Source organism: Peromyscus eremicus, chromosome 7, assembly GCF_949786415.1.
Source record: "Peromyscus eremicus chromosome 7, PerEre_H2_v1, whole genome shotgun sequence".
Lineage (NCBI taxonomy): Eukaryota > Metazoa > Chordata > Mammalia > Rodentia > Cricetidae > Peromyscus > Peromyscus eremicus.
Window position 1 is genome coordinate 76,310,704 of NC_081422.1, and position 25,750 is coordinate 76,336,453.

A 25,750-nucleotide genomic window follows, 5' to 3' on the forward strand; every position below is an offset into this window, starting at 1 on the left:
CAAATATCACAATACATTTCTTAATCAAAACAAGAAACCTGGGTGTCTTAAGTTATTTTCCCTGGCTGTTATAAAGGCCATGATCAAAAGCACCTTGGGGAGAGAAGGGTTTACTTCAGCTTACAGTTTAAAGTTTACCATGAAGAATAGTCAGGCTGGAGCTCAAGGTGGGAACCTAGAGGCGAAACAGAAGCAGAATCATGGAGGAATGGTGCTTACTTGCTTGCTCCTCAAGGATTGCTCAACTTCCTTTTTTATGCAGTCTAGGACTATTTTTCAGAGGTGGTACCACCCATAGTGAACTGGGCCCCTCCATAGCAACCATTAATCTAGAAAATACACCATAGTATGACCACAGGCCAATCTGATGGAAATAATTCCTCAATTGAGATTCTCTCTTCCCAGATATGTCTAAATTTCAGTCAAGTTGCAAAAATAAAAAATAAAGAAAAGAAAAGAAAAGGAAACAAAGAAAGAAAGAAAGGAAGGAAGGAAGAAAAAGAAAGAAAGAAAGAAAGAAAGAAAGAAAGAAAGAAAGAAAGAAAGAAAGAAAGAAAGAAAGAAAGAAAAGCACATATGTAAAGTGTTTACCATGCAGGCATGAGGACCTGAATTCAGATCTTCATCATACATGTAATCACTTGGTGTGATTGTAGCCCCAGTACTGAAGTGAGGACAGAAACAAGCAGATTTCAGGACTGCTGGCCAACAAGTCTAGCCAAATCCATGTGGCCCATGCTTTGAGACTCTGTCTCAAAGAATGAAGTGGGGGAAAAAACGGCAAAATACTCCTGATACTGAACTGGGGCCTCTACATGTATACACACCTTGCATACACGTATGAGCATGCACACCCCCACACCCTCACACCCCACACCTATATATATATATTATATATATTACACCACACATACATCTCCTAAAACCATATATTCTGGAATGTTTTAAAAATTCTGACTATGAAAATTAAAAACAGAGGGACATAATGAAATGCAAAAATAGACAAATGAAAGAAATACCTGCAATATTTCCAAGGTATATAAACTAACTAAAGGCCCTATATTAACCAGCTGATCAGTAAGGACAAATGGAAAGCTGCACAGAATTCCAGCAGCTCACAGGAGAATATGTCAGCTGACAGACAGATACAACAAAACTCAAGCTCACAGCCACTCATAAGAATGTAAATGGAAGACAGATCCCACTGCATGCAGTAGATTGTTAAAAGCCAACTGGAAATAGCACCCACAGCTGACAGGAAAGGGCAATCACATGTATATTTCTATGAAAATGCAATTTGTCACTGAATTTGGAAAAAGCAAGCTAACTACATTCATCAAAATTAAAAGTATGTGCCATGTCACCCAGCAATTTCAATCCTGGAAATATGCTCGGCAGAAATAAAGGCAGCAGTAAAAATGATATATTTACTAGGAGGTTTATTATAGCAATGTTCAAAGCAAGGGAAGTGGCAGCGAAGTCAACGCACATCAAAGAGAGAAAGGCGCCAATAAATCAGGCTTCTTTGCATCGCAGAAGTTTATAACCATTAATAAAATGAATTGGAGATTTGCCTGCTATCCCAGGATCTCCTAATGAGAGAGACGAGTGAAATATAGAGACAGGATTCTGATAGATCACATTCTTTAAAGTGATGCAATCACAGCGTACTCTTATGTCTATGTGTGAGTGCAAATGTGAGTGTTTGTGTACTTCTCCTGTGTGGATTGTTAAATAAAGAGAAAAGAAAGGTGTTAATCTCAATTTCATGTTTGATGGGCAGGATAGGTGTCACTGAGGTATTTAGATGGAAAAGGAACAATTAGTGAAGATTGCTTTTAATATTAATCCGATTTGAAATTATACACTTTTGTGTATGAAAATATGTCACATAGATATACTACTACTAAACTGAAGAAAAATAAAATATTCTGTACTTATATTCTGTCACTTAAAGCAAAATGTTGAAGAATAATGTTTATAGTGTAGTTTTCTTTAAGACATTTTTCCTTACCTGTTTAACAAGTTTCATTAAGGGTTTGCTAGACCTCAGACTCTATGCTAGATAATAATTATTTAATAGTAGCTGAAACCCAGTAATTATTTTCACAGCCTATAACTTAGGAATGGGGAAATATTGATAGCCAATGAACTTTATAGCTTACTCATATATATAAATTTCCTTCTCCAAATAATGTAATGCAGGAAAATAGTCTGAGCCTGGAGACATATTTCAGAGGCAGAGTATAGTAGCTGTTTAACTTTCACAAGGTCTTAGTTGTGATCTGGGGCAGAGAGAGAGAGAGAGAGAGAGAGAGAGAGAGAGAGAGAGAGAGAGAGAGAGAGAGAATAAGCAAAACTTGAGTCAGCACCATATGAGGTCAAGAGAAGGAAGGCTGCCCCAGACAGAGAAGAACAGATGCATATAGGTTCCCATACAGGAACAAATATTCATTTTTGACAAGAAAAAAAAAACACAATTCTGTCCTCTGTTTGTTAAGTGAGACCCTCTAATTGAAATCCATTTGGAGATATAGTAAAGACAGATAATATAATATTTTATAGACCAGATAAAGATGCTTGGTGTCTTCTTCCCGAAAAGTAGGAATCTGTTGAACATTTTAAAATTTGAAGTACCATAATTATCTAATTACTTATTTTTACAAAGAACATGCTTGTAGATCATGGTATGGAAGGGGATGAAAAAAGTTGGACAATGCCCCAGAAACTCTAGAACTAGCTGATCTATTAGAACTAGGTGACCTCAATGCTCCTACTCAAAAATAGCTACCTGTGTGAGGTTGACAGCTAATGATGAAGAGAAGAAGGCCAAATCATACTAGTCTTCCAAGTTACAATGTGTAAACTCACAGGCAGGGAGAAAGGAAGTGGGAAAACCCCACAGTTCTCTATATTCCCACATTGAATATTGAGTACAGCATGAAGTAAATAAAATCAAGTTTAGTTTAGTTTTTATCTTGCTCAGGAGGTTATCTAAGGATACTGTTAGAGCATTGACAGGTAGTAGCAAGGGGAAGCAAATGAGTTGATAGTGGATGTTCTAGGTGTTAGGTTAACACCATGACAAATTAATCAAAGCACCACAGATGAACTCTGGAAGTCAGCATAATTGAGAGGCATACAAATTAAGACTCCAAGGATTGCAACTTAAGGCATTTACATACTAATTCCCACCTGTACTCACTGCTACTCCTTCAAAGGTAATTAATTATCTAACATCTGGGCAGAGCATATTCCATTGTCAAAGAAAGTTGTTAGATAAAGGATGCAAGATCTGGAAGTTGGATATTACATAGGCAGGGAGTAGAGATCTAAGAAAATATTTCCAGGCATGTGTGGTACATGCTATAGGGTTAAGGGCATGTCTTAGTTAGGGTTTCTATTGCTGTGAAGAAACACCATGACCATGGAAACTCTTACAAAGAATAACATGTAATTGAGGCTGGCTTACAGTTTCAGAAGTTTAGTCCATTGCTATTGCAGGAAGCATGGCAGCATGCAGGTAGCCATGGTGGTAGAGAAGAAGCTGAAAGTTCTACATCTGGATCCATAGGCATCAGGATGACACTGCCACACTGGGCATGGCTTGAGCATCAGGGACCTCAAAGCCCACCTTTCCTAGTGACATACCTCCTCCAACAAAGCCACACCTATTCCAACAAGGCCATACTTCCTAATAATGCCACTCCCTATGGGCCTATGGGTGTCATTTGTTTGTTGTTTGTTTGTTTGTTTGTTTGCTTTTTGAGACAGGGTTTCTCTGTGTAGCTTTTGGTAACTGTCCTGGAACTCGTTCTGTAAACCAGGCTGGCCTCGAACTCACAGAGATCAGCCTGCCTCTGCCTCCCCAGTGCTGGGATTAAAGGTGTGCACCACCACTGCCCAGCATGGGGGTCATTTTTAATCAAAACATTATATTCACTAGCCCCAATAGGCTTGTAGCCATATCATAATGCAAAATGTATTTAGTCCAACCTCAAAAGTCCTCAAAGTCTATAACAGTCTCAAACGTTTTTAAAAGTCCAATGTTCAAAATCTCTTCTGAGACTCATGCAGTTTCTTAATGTATATAACACGTTATACGTTACTACTCCAAACAAAAAGTAAGGGAACATAGTGAGGAAATACTGACCAAAGCAAGACCAAAAACTAGCTGGGAAACTCCAAACACTGCATCTCTATGTCTGATGTTAAAATGCTCTTCAGACATCCAACTCCTTTCAGCTTTGTTGACAACAACACACTTGGTTCTCTTGGGCTGGTTTCACTCCCTATTAGCAACTTTCCTCAGCAGGTATCCCACAACTTTGGCATGTCCAACATCTTGGGGTCTCCAAGAAAATCCAGGCTTGAGACCTTCACAGCTTCACACAATGGTCTCTCTAGGCCTCCATGCAGGGACACCCTGAGATAGGCCTGGCCTCAGTGGCTTTCCTTAGTTGTAGAAGGAGATTCCATAACCCCCTTCTTTTATCCTTAGGTAGACTTTTCAGACTAGGGCAAAAAGCAGCCTCATTCTTTGCCAAAATATCACAGAATATTCTCTAGGCCACATACTAAAGTTCTTCTGCTCTGAAACCTCTTGAGCCAGGCCCCCAAAGTTCAAATCACTCTCAGAACCACTGTCTTACATATTCCACCTAGGGTCACCTATTAAGCTCTACTTAAATTATTCAATTGCTTTTCTAATCCAAAGTCTGAAGGTCCAAATTCCTCCGAACAAAAACATAGTCAAGTCTATCACTGCAATACCCCAGTCCTGGTACCAACTTCTATCTTAGTTAGGGTTTCAATTGCTGTGAAGAGACACCATGATCATGAAAACTCTTATAATGGAAAACCTTTCATTGGGGCTGATTTAAAGTTTCAGAGGTTTAGTCCTTTATCATCCTGGAGGGAAGTATGGTAGCATGCAGGCAGCTATGGTACTGAAGAAAGGAGCTGAGAATTCTGCATCTGGATCCAAAGGCAGCAGGAAGAGACTTTTACACACAGCATTGTTTAAGTATCTGAGACCTCAAAGCCCATCCCCTAGTGACACACCTACTCCAATAAGGCCACACCTCCTAAAAGTGCCACTCTCTATGGGCCTATGGGGCCATTTTTATTCAAACCACCACAGGATGTGATTTAAAGCATGGCCTTAGGAGATTTAAGACGCCATATCGTATGAATCACAGAAGAGGAAATTTCAAGTTTGTGCTTGGATAGGTAAGAACGGAGCATGGAAAACTGTGCTTGAGCAATCACCAGATGAAAAGAAGTTAGAAACAAGGACATGATTTAATGAAAATGGCATAGTGGTGAAAATAAGGTGGCTTTTGTATTGGTTCTTACCAATTACACCATAAGAGCTTCTATCATTTAAAAAAAAAAAGAAAGAAAGAAAGAAACTGGCAAAGGAGACTACAAAGAGCACCAAAAAGCAGAAGTAAATCTGGGAAAGAACGGACTCAAGGCCAGAGAAGCAAGAGCTTTGACTAAAACCACTTTGCGAGTGATACTAACTAGCAAGAATGGGCAGTGAGAGACTCCAAGCTTTTCTTCCCCCAACAGAAAGTTCAACTAGCAGCTATCCATAGATAAGAAGACCTTAGTGGAAACTCCAGCATCTGAGGAATAAGCCTGAGACAGTCTTGTACACCACAGAACTGATTAAAAGCTGCATCAGAAGACTGAGAGAATTGCCCTCACTTTGTGCTGCTCCTTTGTCTCCCCATGTTGATTAAATACACAAGACTTCCCACAAGTCCACTGTTTGTACAGTTGGAAACGAGAATGGAGGTGGAAATTTGATTTTGCTAGCATCCCTTAGGAAGCTCACTCTGAAGTCACCTCAGTGGGAATTCTGGGAAAACTAACACAGCTGGACCAGCTATGGTCAAATACAAATGAACAAAAAGACACTGTTCTCAAGAGCCGTCTTAGAGACAGCTCCTTCTTACTATCATAGGAGAAACTCAATCAGAAGTGTCAGTGCACACAACATCTGCAAAACTGATCTAGATGCTCCTTAAAGCCTGACAGAAGTTCATTTAATATGGGTATGAGTTCTCTAAGATAGCCAACCTCCACACCCAACCCCAGAAACCACCTAATGGTCACATATAGGTAGAATGATAAGCCTTTCAAAGTGCCACAGTAAACTACAATGTCTAGACTTGTTCCCCTGTATACTGAAAAAGTAAATCAACACAATCCCAAAGCCTACCACAGCCCCATGGAAGGATAGCACCACCGCAGGCTTTTTAAAATACAGATTCAATTGGTTATTAAATAACTTTACACTAATTTCTGAGTGGCAGCTGGCGGCTCTGGACATGATGGCAGACAGCTCAACCTGAACCAGATGATATTGCCTTCAAGATTGGCCCCCAGTGACCCATTTCTGCTAGCTTCACATCGACCTTAAAGAGTTCACACACTTTCAGGTTTGAAATATCACCTAGAATCCAGGTCCTCAGACATGAGCCTGTAGAAGACATCATTCACTCAATGACCATGAACTTCTGTGTTTCTGTCATTAACTGTTGCAATCAGTCTTTCCTCACCTATGAGAACACTTGCATTTTCCCCTCATGTTTTGCTTGGTTCAACTATCTAACATTTCCTTGATTTGTTTTTCTTTCAAAAACAACTTTTTGTTTCATTGATGTTTGTGTTTGTTCTCAGTCTTGATTTCATTTCTTTCAGCTCTGACCTTTATTACTTAGCTCCACTACTGTCAAGGGTGGTTTTTGTTTCCAGATCCCAGAGGCTCATCATGTACTGTGTAAGGTAAACCTCTTTATTTTTATGTTTGTATTTTCTGTTTTAAACTCCCCACCTGCCATTGCGCGTGCTGTATCCCACAGGACTTTTAATGCTATGTTTTCATTTTCTTGAGAGCTTGTTTTGGATTACCCTTTTAATTTCTTCAATGACTCATTTGTCATTCAAGAGTGTGTTGCATACTTTCTGTGTCGTGTTTTGCTTGTATTGTTTGTATTGTTAACTTCTAGGTTTATTATGCAGTACTAAGAAAATACATTTAGTGTAATTTGAACATTTTTAAAGTTGTTAAGACAGATTATTAATAATCAAAGAATAATGACACCTCCACAAGCAAATAAACAAAACTTATAAGTAATAAAAAGAAACAAAAGCTAATAGTTGTTGCTTTATTTTTTACTTTAAGCCAGAAACTATAAAAAAGACAAAGGTCATTATTCAATGACAGAAGGATTAACTTAGAAACAGGATAAAAAAAAATAAGTGTATATGAAGTAGATATCACTCAACCCCAAAGCACTCAAATACAGAAAGCCAATGGAAAACCATGAAAGTTAATCTGCGCTATAGATAAAAATGCACAAAAAAGTTTTCAAGAGTGTCTTTCAGGTACAGGACAGGCAGCCTTTTTTCTTTCTTTTTTTAGGATACGGCATATGTGACATTCCCAAAACAAGTCTTAACAACTTGAAAAAAATCCATTAAAGTTAGAGCATCTTTTTACACAGATATAAAAAGAAATCTTGAAGCCCATGTGGAACTACAACAAAATGAGAATAACCAGTTCAGCTCTTAGCCAAAAGAACAAAGCTGGAGGCATTTGATTACAGACTGTATTTCCTACAGTTACAATTATTAAAGCAGTATAGTAATGGCATAAAAATAAAACCAGTGACTCATGGAACCAAACAGTGAGCTAACGAATGAGCCTATGTATTTACAATCAATTGATTTTCCAATAAAGTTCTGCATTTCACAGTGAGGAAAGGATCCGCTCTTCAATTGAGGACATTAGAAAAACTGGTAAACTATTCACAGAACAAGGGAATTAACTTATCTTTCATATACAGAAATAAATTCAAAATACATTATAGACTTAGATGTAAATCTTGAAACTGTAAAACCTAAAAAGAAAATGTTGGAGAAAACTGTTCAAGCTTGGTCTGATATATAGACACACTCACAGGCATACACACACACACACACACACACACACACACACACACACACACACATCTACACATACACAGGGGCATGGATAGGCATCTTTCCCCAAGACATACAGACATGTGAAAAGGCTCAATATCTAATGAGAAAAGAGACCATGGATTTGAAAGAGAGCAAGGATGGGAATATGGGAGGGCTTGGAGGGAAGAAGAAGTGGGAAAACAAAATATAAAATTCAAACCACTTGGAGATAACCACTGCATGGCTTTTAGATGGACTCATTAGCCATATGAATGATAACAAGTACTATTGTCTAAAACTATACTTACCAAATGATCTAGTAGTCCAGTTTCTGAGCATTCTAAGAACTATAAGGCATCATGTTGAAGATTTAGAATTCCTTTATTTACTGCAGCTTTATTTGCAAGTCAAAATGATGGACTCAACATAAATATACATCAGAGGAAGTTCAATGAGTGATTTAAAAAACACACATTGTACATGATTAAAAAAAATTATTTAGCCAGGCAGCGGTGGCACATGCCTTTAACCCCAGCACTCACGAGGCAAAGGCAGGAGGATCTCTGTGAGTTCAAGGCCAGCCTGGTCTACAAAGTGAATTCCAGAACAGGCACCAAAACTACATGGAGAAATCCTGTCTCAAAAAACAAACAGACAAAAAAATATTTAGACTTAAAATTGGGAGAAAACATATCACATATTTGTTATACATGTGAACCAAGAAGACATTATGCTAAGTAAAATAAGCCATGAACAGAAGGATCCTATATCTCATGACTTACATGTATATTCCAAAACAAATGATCTAATAACAGAAGGGGGTAGAATATTTTTAACCGTGGAAGTGCTAGTGGTGGAGAGAAGGGGCAGATACTTGTTAGTTAGTATCACGTTTCAGAAATAAAAAAAAATATTTAAGTGATATGTGTTAAGTACTTTGCATCATTCCACACTATGAATGCAATACAATATCATCCTATGACAATAATATGTGTATATGATTTATCAAAAATCAAAATTAAAAATGATTGCCTAAACAAGATCTGTACAATGACAATATCAGTCAACATCCAAATCTGGGTGGGGAAAATCTCACAAATATGAAGAACGCTATAGGCAATTAGTGGCTGCTGAGAGAGAGGAAATCAGCTTCTCTGGGGACAATCCCTAATGGTTCACTCTAAACACATACACATGTGATCAACACTTCATCAATGTTAATGAGTTGATCACCTCATTAATATTGATCAACACTTAATGGAGTCAGTAGGTTGTATTTAAATATACATATATGAATATTTATGTATATGTGTGAGTGTATGCACCAACAATTAAAGAAGGAATTATATAACAACAATTAAAGAAAATGTCATGAACTTGAGGGAGTTGAGACATAAGAGGAGTTGGAGGGAGGGAATGGTAGGGTGGAAATAATGTAAATACAATACTGATAAATGAAATACAGACACTGATGAGTCATATGGATGCTGGAAATTGAGCCCAGGACCTCTGGAAGAACAGCTAATGTTCTTAACTGCTGAGCCATCTTTCCAGACCATTGTTTTTCTTTTTCAACAGCCACATTTAAATCTTACTTCCTAGAACTTCATTTCTAATATTTATGCATTTTACATTCTTTTTAATTGCTCCACTCTACTTCCATATAGTATTAGTTTTTCATTAATACAATCTACTACTTTTAGAGCATTCCTTTAACCTATTAAGAAATGTATATTTTGATAATTTTATTTTTTTGGAAATTAAATGTGAGATTTTGCTCAATTATAGAACAATTCACTAAAAAGAACAACTTACAGAAAGTACTTAAGGTTAAAATTTATTGCAAAGAAAATATACAAAGCATAATTAGCCAGAAAATCAAAAAAGAGACACACAGGATAGGATACATAGAAGAGAAGATATGAAGTCTCTGGCTGCTCACGTTTCTTACTCCAGTAATATTTGAGTATACACGGAGTAGTGTCAAAAGGGAAGCTTAGCCAAGCCTTAGTGAACAGGACTACTCATTGGCCTTCGTCATGCATGTATGATACATGCTCCCTATTTGATCTTAGTCTCTTATCCCTCTAAATATCAGTCTTACATAGTATTATCTAAAGTCTTCCATCCTAAATCACGTTGTTGGCAGAAACTACCTGGGATGGTTTGAAGCCGCCAATTCAACAGATACACTCCTAGAAATCATGATGTTCAACAGACTTAGGGAGCTTGGATCCCTGGAACCATCTAAGCACCAAAGTGTTATTTTAGCAGGACTAGTTGCAAAAACAGATTCTAAGCTAGGTTTAGAGAACATTATGGAAAGAGTAAATTCTGCTTTGTTTAGATACAGTGGCATCCTGAAAACTTGACAAAATATATAATACCAGAGATTCTTTGGGAAATATTCATACCCTCAGAAAGACAGGATTGATGGTGGGATTTAAAATGTGAGGCAGCCACACATTCTCTCAAAATGTTTGTTGGGACAGCAAAGATCTTATGAAAAAAATAGATTGTTATACAGCCATTCTACCTTTCCATTTATTTCCTCTTAGTTATTGAATAGAAGCATGAGCCAGAACACATTCTAACAGAGAGCTCACTAGTGAGAAAAACAAGTATCCTCTACACTGTAAAACTCAAGTCTCAGTAGAGGTGGGGCACAGAGAAGAAACATGTTGCAAAAGAAAAATAAGCAAACCTGATCAATCAGTAAATACATTCTGTGCCATGAGATAATAAGTAGTACAGGAAAAGATTCAGATAGTCCTAAATAAGTGTCACATAGGTGTAGTAAACTGTGTCTTAAATATATAATATACTTTAACTAGATGAGTACCATAATCTTTGAAAAGGATGAAGATATTAAACATGACCATTGAAATAAGCTCTCTGGTCTATTGCAAAGAATGACACAACAGATTTGTCAAACGGTGATGTTTAAATACTAAAGACAAGATGGATAATGTGAAAGGACAGAAAGACAAAGGGATTGTAAAAGGATTTGATGAAGAGAGTAGTTATTATGTCTATGGGGACATTAGAACTAAAAGCCTTCTTTTGATCTATGCTGAAAGAGCCCACTATCCTTCTTCCTGTGTCACCCTAAAATGGAAAAATCGACATATCTAGTTTGGATGGATTACTTGTTGAACTCTGGGTCTGATATAAAACTAACTTTCAGGTTTCAGAAATCCCTGGTAGCAACCAGTCAGAGTTGGATGTTAGCTCAGATAGACAGAACGTTGGCTTCTGTACATTTTCCAGGATGATCAATGTTGTTTTCTTAATTTCCAGCTGTATAAATGAATATAATATGCTTATGAACATTCAGAAACTCCACATTAACTGCCTGTTCCACAGAAAGCTCATGTGATATGTAGGATCAGATGGGTGTCAAATCATTCCTTTATTGCTTATTTTTATCTCCTTGAAAATTCCCATGCATGATGAGCATTTTTGTTCCTTTCACATATTTATTTACCATAATTATATTGCTTTGATTGCTATAGCTATACAATATATTTATCTTCTGATAAAGAAAACAACTTTCCCATTGTATTATTCATGGTTGTTTAGAGGAACAGATCTTACAGAATGAATATGGGGTGTGTGTGTGTGTGTTTGTGTGTGTGTGTGTGTGTGTGTGTGTGTGTGTGTGTGTGTGTGTGTGTTCCAGCTAGTCCAACAATGGCTGTCAACAGAAGTTCCAAGAACCCAGTTGTTGTTGAATCCACCACAAGGCTGGATGTCTCAGCTGGTCTTTGGCATAAGCCAGAATCCTGAAGAAGTTGACAAAATACTGAGATTTCAAAAACAAGATGAGATAAATGGCCTCTGAAGTTTCTTCAAAACTTTTTGAAGTTTTATAATTCTATATTTTTTCATCAGTCTACTGTTTAACCTTGAAACAACAGTAACAAATTAAATCCCTAGCACTTGATTCCTGTGGCTATATTTCTTGGCAGAATTTTGTTTGTTCTCTTGCAGGGCTCTTATCAGGCCAGACAAGTATCTGTGAAGTCATTTTTAACTAAAATGACTACAAGCCTTTGGAGAGAAGCTACCACAAAGTGTGCAATACCCATGACATTACCTTATCATATCGTAAAGAGGGGAGAGAATGCTTTGTCAAGGTCTATTCTTTACTCTGTTTCTGAAAACTGTGTAAAATAATACTTTCAAGGCCCACACCAAGAGGCAGAAGTTTTTAAGGAGAAACTATTAATTTCCTTTATAACTGATTCAGCAAACACTGAATGGACATCTACTATGTGCCAAAGACATGTGATGAAATTACATTCTCACATGAATAATCTTGCCTTCAAGGAACTTGAGTTGGGTGTCAAGTGTATAATAATAATAATAAAATAAAACTTGGAAATTAAGTGAATGTTACTAAAAATAGAGACAAAAGATATGACCAGGGAGTAAGATATTTGGAAGTAACTATCGGAAATAGCCTTGGAATGGAAATGTTTAGGGAAAATGAGACCAATGTGCTTTACAGATAATGAACCAAGAATATCCTCAGACACAATGCGACTGATTCTGGACTTCAGAGAGACAGTAATCATAGTTATACCAGGTTTTCCAGGGCACACCAGGAACTCTAGCATCTTGCTATGTTGAGCATGTGAAGAAGTCTCAATTTGAACACCAAGTTCCACACTTGTTCACAGCTCTGTATTATGCTAGGGTACAAAGACTTCTTTAATATTATGGAATTGGTGTTTTCTACTTTATCTCTACAAGGATACTAATAAATTATCTAATAAAATATCTATAGACACGCTGAAAATGACAGTTTGTATCTAGAATCCCAACATTTAGGATGCTGAGGTAGTATGGTTATCAGTTTGAAGCCAGCCTGGAACACAGAGTGAATTCTAGGCAAGCCTGGGATTAGAGACCCTGACACCTTGTCACAAGAAAACAAAACCAAAACACACCCATAGAAAGAAATTAGTAAAGCACAGACAACAGGAGTCTTGGAACTCACTGAAGTTTATCCATTTCCAATAACCAAATCTTGGTTTTAAAAAGACAGTGTATTTGTGAAGGGGATAGTCGGATAGATGGAAGGAAGATGCTCCTGTAGAAATTCAGCAGGAGAGATGGTAAGTCCATAAGCTTCAAGCTGAATATCTTAGGTTTTATCTCCCTGGTCTTAGACAGCCTGGCCTCTGAGCTTTGCTGGCCACAGCCCACACAGTGGCTTCTCCATGATGCATGCTGGTGTCTGTGGCTTCCAAGGCTGGAATGGCACATTGCTGGTCACTTTGAATTTTTTAAGGTCCCTATGTTGGCTCTATTCTCACAGTTTCACAAAGCAGCCTGCCTCCAACAAATCCTTGCCAGAGCTCCAACCCCAAAGCAAACTTCATGGACAGTAGTTCTCATTTCACAGCCATAAGACTTTGTTGTTTTGAAATCTCTTCTGCCAGATAAATTATTCCATAATTCTTGTTTAACCATCTATAAAGCCTTAGGACACAATACAGATAATCCTCTGCCACCATGCAATTTTCCTTTAGTCTAATTTCCAATAACATCATTTCTATCTGAGACCCTAACACCATGACTTTTACTGTCTATATTTAGATAAGTATTCTGATCACAACTGATGGCCAGTTTCTAAGTTGTTCATGCCTTCTCTTGTCTTCTGTTTTTTTATTGGGCCCTCACCAGAATCTCCACTGAGTCTCTATTCCTAATAGAGGAATTATTGTTGGCTTTTTTGTAGGCTTTTCATGCCTAGTCCACCAAATTCTTCAAATTTTTTTCCAGTTTTCCAGTTCTAATGTTGCCTCCACTTCTTGGTTCATAGACGTAGATATCAAGAATGGAAACCAGAACCAAGTTTCTGTCAGAGTCAGTTTTTCATTACCATAACAAAATATCTGATACAGGCTAACTTTGTAAAGAAAAGATTAAAAAAATGTTTAGCTCACTTTTTTTACTACTACTACTACTACTATTATTATTATTATTATTATTATTATTATTATTATTATTATTTTGAAAGCCATGATGGCAATGAACTAGTGAGCTGCTAAATGACCTAAAGATAAGAACTTCTGAGAGAAAACAAGAAAAACAATGTAAATATAAAATAGGAAAAAGAGAGGAAGAAAAGCGTACAAAAGATGGAGAGGAGAGAAAAGAGCCACTTCTTTCTTTAAAGAGATTGCTTGTTGGATTTCTTTATGGCTTGCCCCTTTATAGCTTGTGATTAGATTGCAGAATTTAGGTTTGAAAATTGTTTCACAGGCTCATTTTGAATTTTGTTATCCTGACAGTCCTCTTCTCACATTTATTACATCTTCCTTCCTTCCTTATTTAGAATATTTCTTTAGAAATTAAGCCTAAGATTTTTTTTTTTGTAGTTTGTATACTCTCTTTAAGCTACATTACATGGAGCAAATGAATATTTGATAGAGTGCCCCAATGAACTCTCCTCTTATCAGAGAGCAGCAAGCATTTCCAAATGGAAACTACAGACTCAATAATATTTTATTTGTAAGGTTTAGTGCAATTTGAAATAATCTTCTCGCTTTTAATATATTCCAGGCACTCTTTCACTTCCAGTTCTTTATTCTACTTCTAAACATCAAGGACAAGAAGCTGTCTCACGCTCTGTGTTGATGTAACTGTGTGGGACCAATCCCCAAAGTGACAATGACTGACATGCCTCTGTTATACTTAGTGGCAGTCTTAACTAAAGGTTGCTGGCAGTTATCAAGACAGAGGCACTGTTATACAATTTTTTTTGTTGTTGTTAATTATATTTCTCAACTCTTCTGTGAATGTTACAGAAAATTAATAGAACAGGATAATCTTGACATTGATTATAACTTGTGTGCTTGGAATTTTCTTTTGAAAGTTCCTGAAAAGTAGAATGCTAGTCTTTTTTAGCTAAATTGCTTATGCTCTGTCGTAACCAATCAATCACATTAATAATTGACTTTGCTTTTGTGAAACTCTAATACTTCTATGACTTTAGTGAAGATTAAGCCCACTATTGTTCTAGTTATTTTGAATACCATATAAACCAGAAAGAGTGTAAGCCAAAATTTTAAGAATCTTAAAATAGGGGTTAGGGAGATGACTCAGTGGTCGAGTACTTGATGCTCTTCTAGAGGATCTGAGTTTGATTTCCAGACCACACATGGCAGCTTACAATCATCACAATCATCATAGCTCCAGTTCCAGAGGACTCAACACTGTCTTCTGGCCTTAATGGGCAACAGGTGCATCTGTGGTACGTAGAAGTACATCCAGGCATGATACTCACTCATACACATAAAATAAAAACTTAAGAAGAAAGAAAAAAACTTAAAGTAAAAATTGTCTGCAGTTTAAAACATGAAAATATATCCAATTATAAAAACTCTAAGTCATAGTAACATTAAAATACAATTATAATTTCAGAGTATTAATAAATCAAATACAGTCCATATGCCTTTAATAAGTATACATAGGCAGAGAACTAACATGGATTCTCTAATATATCAACATCTACCTCTAAAGGATGGAATTTTTTGAAATCAATATAAATCAACAAATGCTTTGAAAATCATTTGAGAATTGAACAGTTCTATTCACGTCTTTGTTAAAAAATCAAAATCTCATTTTACAACAACTGCTGCTTCTGTCATTTGTAAAGCATTAATATTATTCCAGTGGCCTCTTATAAGCAAGAAGGAACAAATCATTTTCTTATTATTTCAGAAAAATCAAATTTCTAATTATAATATAGGATACAGAAAATTAGATGCCTGAAAAGCCTGGTAGTTTCAGGAAATGTGATGCCTGATTTAAACCCTTCATACATTTTATATCATTGCAGTTACCATATGGTTAATTTGTTGCCATGCTTAGCCCAGATAAAATAGAGGAATTGTCTTAGTTATTTTCTATTGCTATGACAAAACACCACAGTGAGGGTAACTTAAGAAAGCACTTAATTTCGGAGTTCATGGTTCCAGAGGGTTAGAGTACATAACCATTTTGGCAGGGAGTATGGCAGGAGGCAGAGAGTCATGGTGCTAGAGCAGTAGCCAAGGGCTTGAAAGGTTTAAAATCAATCATCACTTTTACCAAAACTTCCAGACTTTTTGTGCATCTATTTGTATGTATCCTATGTAAGCAGCAGGCAGATAGAAACCTCAAAGACCAGTAGAAGTAATAACTCTGCCAACAGGCCACACCTAATCCTTCCCAAATAGATCCATGAACTGGAGAGCAAGATTTAAATACATGAGCCTACAGAGGAGGGTGGGGGGTCGGATTCTCATTCAAACCACCACAAGAAGTAACTTGTCATTTGAGTTTGAATTTCTCAAGAATTGAAAAATAGAAGTCAGTAATATTTATCTTTGATAGTTTTTCTTATAGCTATTAGGGACTTGAATCAAAACTTACCTGTAATTTCATGTTTTATCTGAATAACATAAGCATATTTAAAAACTGGTAATTTGGTGAGAAATCTACAGAAATGGATAATTTTCTCGATATATACCACTTACCAAAGTTAAATAAAGATCAGATAAGCAATGTAAATAGACTTATAGCTCCCAGTGGAATAGAAGCATAAAAAGCTCAGGGCTGAATGGTTTTAGCACAGACTTCTACCAGATTTTCAAAGAGGAATTAATGCTAATACTCCTCAAATTATTTTACAATGTGGAAACAGGGGGCATACCAACCAATTCTTTTTATGAGGCACAATTACCCTGATACCCAAATGACATAAAGACCCTGGCCCAAAAGAAGGAGAATTACAGACCCATTTCCCTTGTGAACATAGATAGGAACTAATTGATAAATACTTCCAGATGATTAGGTAATACTCAACAAGCCAATTGTTTAACACCTTAAAGGCAGAGGATACTTCAAAATCTCTAACCCCAGAAATTATTTCTAGGCCCACTGCTTTCAAAGGGTATCAGAGATGTCGTGACTCTGAGGTCGTATTCTCACAAAGTGGAGCAGTGCAGGAATCATGCTTTTAGCATCTGTGAACAGTGAATGCTACTGAGCTGCAAATATGGAAACAAAGCTCCCTGCTAGGAGTACATCAATCAATACTGATAGAGAAGCTGGGTCACACAGAGTTAACCACTACAGCAGTCAATGTGAGCAGCTGTAAGTAGATATCATAGGCAGTATAACTTATAAACATCAGAGATACGTTTCTTATAGGTATGGAGGCTCAGGATTCCAGGATCACAGTGCTAGTAAATTGGGTATCCAGTGAGAACTGTTTCTTCCAGATGGCTGTCTTCCCTCAGTAATCTCCAATTAAGGAAGGAGTGGGAGATCTCTACTTTCTCATAGGGACACTAAGCACTAACTGGTCCATAATGTCTTATTTTTTTTTATCTAATCACTCCTAAAAGTCCCATGTTGTTCGAATCTTAAATTGTCTTTTAATAAAAACCTGGAGTCTGATAACAGGGTGAAAGCTGAAAGATCAGAGAAGCAGAGCAAGCCACAGCCACCAACTATTAACTCACCAACTGCATGCATCCTCTGACTGAAATCCTCTGAGTCTTCACCCAAAAGTGTCTCAGCTGAACTGTTTTAGTTCCTGTTTCCTTACACTGTATATGCCTTTCTCCGGCCTTCCCTCACTTCCTGGGATTAAAGGCATGTATGCTTCTCAGTACTGGGATTAAAGATATGTGCCACCACTGCCTGGCTCTGTTTCCGATGTGGCCTTGAACTCACAGAGATCCAGATGGATCTCTGCCTCCCGAGTGATAGGATTAACGGTGTGTGCCACCACTGTCTGGCCTTTATGTCTAATCTAGTGGCTGGCTCTGTCCTCTGATACTCTGGTAAGCTTTATTGGGATATACAATATATCACCACAGGCCTGGCCTAGGGTTGTGACTCCAGAGTTTAAGATTTTAACATGAATCTGGAGGAAATATTAACACCAAGGCTACAACTTTCAGCATGGCATGGAGACAGATAAGTGTGCAGAGTACAAGCATGCAAAAGGAGGAAGAGAATGCATTGAAACTCAAATTTCAATTATTAATACTAAAGAGATTTAGCAATATTCTAGAGAAGAGGAATTATGGCCATGGTTTATTCATACTGTGATATATTACATTTATTGATAGTCTGTGCATGTGAAATACATGTAGCAAGTGCCCCTCTTTCCTTCTTTCTATTTTGTCTTATGCTCTTAAAGTTTCTTGATGCTCCAACACAAATCCTTCTGTTTCTTTTTTTATAGTCTTATTGACTATGTAACTAATTCCAGTCAATGAAATTAAAAAAGAAATGTCATAGGGCAGCTGTTGCAGACTTCCTTAAGAAGTAACGCATTTCCAATATGTGTCCACCAGATGCCCGTTTGTATATGTGTTCTGAAACCTAAAATCCCCCATGACACCTCACTGTGACTTGACTAGTTGTCCTGTTTTGTTTTCCAGTGGGACAAACCAAGCTGTAGAAAGATTTCTTTGTTTAGATAGGAAGTGATTTTAACATGGTGAAGCCACAATGTACTAAAAGCACTATACCAGATGTTTATAACTTGTATTAAAAATTCCACATCGCCAGAAGAGCCACCTCAAATTGAAATTGAGTAGCTCTGAATATTAACTGATTCCACTCCCGTAATATTACAACACTCAAAACTACATGTAAAATAAAGGCATTCTAATAGAGGTAAGATAAACTCGACAGAAATCATGAACCAAAAACACTTTGTGGAGCTTCATGGATGACATTGATCTACTGTGTAAATTGTAAAATGAGGCAGGCAAAAGTTGGAATGAATATCAGTCCTCTACTCCTTCTGCATCTGCTTGTCTCCTTGAGGAGTCGATGTCCACAGTCACGTTGCCTCTCAGTAGCTGCATTATTCCCATCCTGTCTGTCTATGACTTTTCACTTACTGTATCTAGTTCAGCAATGAGTTCATCAAAAGCTGTTTGTGCAGGCTTTGTCTGGGGAGTTCAGAATCTCATGATAGGACACAGAGAAGTTAAGGACCAACCTGATCTGATGTGACATGTTGTCTCACTTCCTTTTTGCTGGTTTCAAAGGCTTCCTAGTGTGCTTGTGGCTGATCTAAAAGCCCTTTCTTGTTAAAGCCAAGAGCAACCTCAGCCAAGAGGGGGTGGCAGTCTACCTACATTTTCAAATGGAAGACTGTCTACTTGTGAAGCTCTGGGAAGTCCAGAAATGCCCCCAAAGAGACATCACTGAAAATATTTCTTACTTCTGTCTCAATTCTCCATCTGTGTTTTTCAGGCATCTGATTTTTTTTTTTTTTTTTTTTTACAGCCCAGTTCATCTTTTGTTCAATGCTTCAAATGATGATCTAATGTGACATATGGGCTCCTAGAACATTCGGATAAGTAACTTTCCTCATTAGATACTTAGCTTCTTGCTTGGTTATAGATTTCATGCAGGCTTTATGTCATCACATCATTAAGTCCACTTGGCATGTATGGTCTTCTGCACCAGCTCACTGTTACCTGTGACTGAATATTCTGTATGTAGAGTGGAGGATAGCAGATATAACAAGACTTAGCAGTCTCAGACAGTGACAGCAGTGAGTCTCTCTCACATAACTCTAATAAATGAAATGTTATTATACACACAGATAAACAATTAAAATTGTTAATATAAATAAATATACAATAATTATTTTTTATACTTTTCAATATGAATCTTTCTGTTGACAGTTTTTGTCAGTTAAAAAATGCTGCAAATTAAAGTCAGCCAATTTAGCCCATCCATAAACTGCAGGTTAAGTTAGAGAACTAGAAGATGAGGAGCATTTGAGGAGAGACACACAATGAGGACCTCTGTGCTCTGTACACAAGTACCCACAAATGTGAATGAAAGGCCACATGCACATAAACACACACACACACACACACACACACACACACACACACACACACACACCCCTGCACAGACACCACAAAACAGTTTCAATAGGATACAGATTGGAGATTTACTGTCTTTAACTATTGATCTACTTGTGTTCCTATTTTCTCATGTTCTTAAGTTCTCTTGTTACATCATTTATTGTCATCTGCACTTAAGAAATAATATATTCCTTTTTTTTTTTTTTTTTTACTTTTTATTGATTCTTTGTGGATTTCACATCACAGATCTTGGTCCCATTCATCTCCTTGTCCATTCATATCCACCTTCTGCCCTTGCAACACTCTTCCCAAAATAAAATAAAATAAAATTTAAAAGAAAATCAAAACCCAAAAGCAAAAACAAACAAACAAATAAATAAATCAAAATAACAACAAAACCCCAAAAATCTTAGCATGGAAGTTGTAGTGTGGTCTGGTGTGTCACACAGTATACCCTTTACTCCATACATCTTTACTGGTCAGCGTTCATTGTAATGAGTCATTGATTTGATTCAAGGCCTTTGGTTTCGACCACACTATCAATACTGGGCTCTCACTGGGACTCGTCTTAGATATCCTGTTGCTGCCTTGTTTCAGGGAGATCCTACAGCTTTGGATCTACAGGTCTGGCCCCTTCACATGTTCCAGCAGTTCATAGATGAGGTCACTGTTGGGATGAGCTAACTCGTAGCCCTGGTTCTGGGCCTGGTTGGTAGCTGGGTTGGTCAGCTCAGCAGCTTTCCCTCATCATCACCACCCGAGTGAGCTCTCCAGCAGGGCTCCAGCTAGCTCACCCAATGAAGCAGGCGGCAGGGGTGGGGCCAGTTCTCCTCCTCTCATTCTTTCCAGGCCTACTCACCCAGACCACCAGGGCCAGTTCTACTGTTTCATCAGGCAAGGTGCAGGGCTGGTTCTCCCGAGTGCTGCAGTTGGTGAGGGGCAGGACTGGCTCTCCTGCTCTCATGCCTCCAAGGCCAGCGCACCCAGCTGTCACAGGTGGCAAGGGGCAGGGTGTGTATGTGAGGGCATCTCCCTCATCCATGCCACCATATGGCAGATCTGATGTCACTGGTTGACTCATAGTTGATTTCTGCCCACCCAGGCCAAGTCGAAATAATGCATTTTTTTTTTATTTTTGTTTTTTTGAGACAGGGTTTCTCTGTGTAATTTTGGTGCCTTTCCTGGATCTCACTCTGTAGACCAGGCTGGCCTTGAACTCACAGAGATCTGCCTGCCTCTGCCTCCCGAGTGCTGGGATTAAAGGCATGTGCCAGCAGTCTGTTGTGGGTGTATCTTTGTGGATTTCTGTGGGCCTCTCTAGCACTTTGCTTCTTCCTATTCTCATGTGGTCTTCATTTACCATGGTCTCCTATTCCTTGTTCTCCCTCTCTGTTGTTGATCCAGCTGGGATCTCCTGCTCCCCCAAGCTCTCTTTCCCTCGACCCTCGCCCTTCATTACCCCTACTCATGTCCAGGCTGTTCATGTAGATCTCTTCCATTTCTCCGTCATTGGGTGATCCCCGTGTCTTTCTTGGGGTCCTGTTTTCCAGGTAGCCTCCCTGGTGATGTGAGTAGCAGTCGAGTCATTTTTGTTCCACATCTAGTATCCTCGAGAGATAGTCCGAACTGACCTACTCTGGTGATGGGATGGCCAAACACCCTAATTGTCGTGCTAGGAACCCCATCCAATGACTGAGGGATCTGGATGCAGAGATCCATGGCTAGGCCCCAGGTGGAGCTCTGGGAGTCCAATTAGCGAGAAAGAGGAGGGTTTATATGAGTGAGAATTGTTGAGACCAAGGTTGGATAAAGCACAAGGACAAATAGCCAAATGAATGGAAACACATGAACTATGAACCAATGGCTGAGGGGCCCCCAACTGGATCAGGCCCTCTGAATGGGTGAGACAGTTGATTGGCTTGATCTGTTTGGGAGGCATCCAGGCAGTGGGACCGGGTCCTGTGCTCATTGCATGAGTTGGCTGTTTGAAACCTGGGGCCTATGCAGGGTCGCTTGGCTTGGCCTGGGAGGAGGGGACTGGACCGGCCTGGACTGAGTCTACCAGGTTGATCTCAGTCCTCGGGGGAGTCTTTGCCCTGGAGGAGGTGGGAATGCGGGATGGGCTGGGGGGAAGGTGAGGGGGGCGGGAGGGGGGAGAACAAAGGAATCCGTGGTTGATATGTAGAACTGAATTGTATTGCAAAATTAAAAAGAATTTTAAAAAAAGGCATGTGCCACCACCGCCCAGCTGAAATAATGCATCCTTCATCATCTTTCCATAGCCATTCTCTCACATTCACATAATAGTGTGAAATGGATAAAAATCATAAAGACATTAAATTGTGAAAAATATATAGGTAACAGTGAGAAAATGAAAACTATAAAAGAATGAAGGGAAAGGAAGAAGTTAAATCAGAAAATTAAAACATTTAAAATGTTTCATCAAAACAATATTAAAAAAAACACACAAGCAGGAAGGCAAGAAGCATGCAGAGTGAATGGCAGACATCCAGAATTTGTGAGAATGGGCAGTTCATTTAACAATGGGACTCACAGATGGGATTTGTTCCAGCAGAATATGGTATTGGGATGGGCTACAAAAGTCATTTCTATTCTTAAGAAAGTGTGTTTGAGAAAAATTACATAGATATAAAATAGAATAAGTGTAATTTCTAAAGTATGATTGTCTCAATTTGCTAAGTATAATTTCAGAAAACAAAGTTATTTAAGGTAGATGTATGATAAAGTAGAAACACCCTTTTACTTGTTAAAATCACAATTCTTAATTGTGAGCATGGTAAGGCCCACAAGTAATCCAGGAGCTCCACATCTCACAATTTTTTTCAGTGGAAGCTGAGGACCCAAGGCAGTCTAAATTTGAGAGGCAGTAAAGACCATAAACTCGCAGACTGGAAGGTCACAGGCACTAGGTAGAACTTGGTATTGTTATTTTACTAAATTTATTTCTGATATTTATGTTTATAACTGTAGACTTGGGCTACTCTCAAATTTGGTCAGAGAAACTTCTGTTTGTTGTGAGCACCACTCAGTAGAGAGATGCATGCATCATTGATCAAACTGGTTAGAGTATGAGGCTTACAGAGGGGATAATGGCATTGATAGCTGGTGGGAGAGGGACAATCATCCTTTTTTGATGATGTTGGCTACTGGTAGGCTCCATGATCCAGTGAATGACCCCATAACTATATGCTGTGGGTCAAGAAATATGAAGTAAGAATTCAGCTATGACAAAGCTATACCTAGAAGAAGCCAAGGGCATTTCCAGAGGATAAAGCCAAGACTCAAGGAAGTCATGGTGTTATTGGCTTTTGAAAATTAGCCATCTCCTGCAATGAATTTCTTGTGTGCTACCATAGCTCTTCCATTCAATTCTTTTTCTAAGAACAGTGTGTTCGATAATTCATTGTGCACAATTTCCCCATGACTATTGGGATGTTTGGACAACCTTCTCCCAACTGTGCTAACAGCAGTCACATAGCCAGACCCCGCATTTCATTCCTTTCTATGATTATTGTCATTAGCAACATCCGGGCAGGATCTTCTTTGAAAGAAAATATCTTATCTGAGATACTCCCCAGACTTTCTAGAACAGACTTTAGTATGCAGACTGTTTGAGAAGGCCTGGAAGATGTGCTAATTAAGCTTAACCTTCTTTCTTCCAAATGCTATCTCTGCTCTAGGTCACTTAACTCAGAACTAAAGGGTTTTTACTTACCAGGTAAGTCAAGCTGTGACTCAGGTTGCCTAGCTACCGAGTGCACTCCCTTGCCCTGCCAGAAAATGGTGGCAGCCAAGATAGCTTGGACAGATAAGTGGCCAAAGGAAAATAAAGCAGTTTTATTTTCACTCGTCACTGATAGACTCCTAACACTTTACCTAGCCACTTCTAAGAATATAGTTTGAGTACATAATTTTCCTACTAACTGAATTTAGCATTTGGTTAATTTCTTTCCCCATTAGTGACGTCCCTTTTGGGTTGCTTTGGTAACTGACAATTACTGTGCTTTGTGTGGATCTTGTCACCCCTCCTTTTGACCCTGAGGGAATTCAAGCCTGGTGACCTTGTCTTAGCCAGAGCATTGCTATTGCATGGGTATACAACTGAAAACCTCAGAGACTTGAGCAGGACTAGATTGAGAACTAGAAGAACGAGATTGAAGATGGGAAAGAACAAGATGAGGAAGAACTAGATGGGAAAGAACTAGATGGGGAAGAACTAGATGGGAGAATTGAGATAGAACTTAGAGATAACAGCAGAAAATTGTAGAGAGAAATCAGGCAAGAAAGGAGCTAAGTAGGAGAGCAGAAAAGAAGCTGTGTAGAGAGAGAACTGACTCAGAAGAATAAAGTGAATGGAATAAAGAGTTTCATGTTTATAGATTTATTCCAGATCCCTCAGATTAATTAATCCACTGCTGGTGGTGTCTCTTCAGGGACTCTGGGAAAAGACTATAGGGGGTTGGACCCCAATACTCTTCATTACCTACATACATATGAGCAGTGCTAATTAGAGTTAGTAAGTTATCAAAAAGTAAATAAAGAAAGCAGACATGTTGTTAGGAGAGGGATATGTTAGAATGAATTAAGGGGAGTTAGATTAGGGACACAAGGGTAGATAGGATATTTCATTCCGCATATATGTGTATTTATATGGAAGATAGAATTATATGTATATATACATATATAATTATATATACATATGTATATATAAGAAATTCTTTATATATAGAATTCTTAAAAATAAAAACTATAATAAATATATATGCATGTATATATACCAAACTAGTTGTACGTGAAATAAATATGCCAACATTTGTAAAAATTCAAGATTTTTCAAGTGTATAGTAGTCTAGTATATCACATTTCTGTATCCCAAATACCCCCATTATATTTAATTCTGTCACATATAAGCAACAATGTCAGGCTATCTAACTTGAGTCCAACTTTAGGATCACTGTATAGTGATAATCATAATTCACTACATTTTTCTTTTTCTGCTGATACACTGTTTTCTGCTTTGGGTCTTCCTTTTGGTCCTGGCCTCTTCCTAGACATGCCTCCTGTTAAGATGACTACAAGTTAGTGATCCTTTATTCTAGCTTATTTTCTATTATCTATCTATCTATCTATCTATCTATCGTCTGTCTATCTATCTATCAGCCTATCTACATATTACTTATGTACTTAGGTATCTATCATCCATTACATATATACACATATATATAATTATCTATCATATATCATCTATCCATTCACATCCATCCTGTGGTTCTTTACTTTTTTTGAGCTTTACTTATATTAAACCTCTATTTTATTCCATATTTCAACATCTCTCACAATTCTAAGGCACATGAATACTTTGCTAGGTTTCCAGGGCTTAGAAAACTATGTTGGCTTTTCCAGAGCACTACACTAATCCACTTTTCCAGGTATTGCTGTCCTTGCTGATGTGTCTCCATCACCTGGCAGTTTGCCCCCACCCTGGAGAACTCTATTGCTCTACCCTAAAGCCTTCTAAGTATCAAACTGATGCTTTTGCTCTGAGGAGTTCCCTAAGCTCTGAAGCAATTAATTCTGCTTTCTTTGTAGCAGTAAAAAGAATGCCTCTTCAACCCTTTTAAATTGTATTTTGTGCCCTACATGTCTTTCACAGGAACTAGTAGCTCTTTCAGTTCTTCCTTATAAAACACTTCTACCCAGGACTCAGATTTAAGTTCTTTGGCATAGCACCAAAAAGGGTAATGGTCAATATGGGAGCCAACCTCAGTGACAGGCACAATTCCTCATTTAAAATTTCTGCTGTATCTACATTAAGAAGACTGTTTCTGGCCAGACCTGTATCC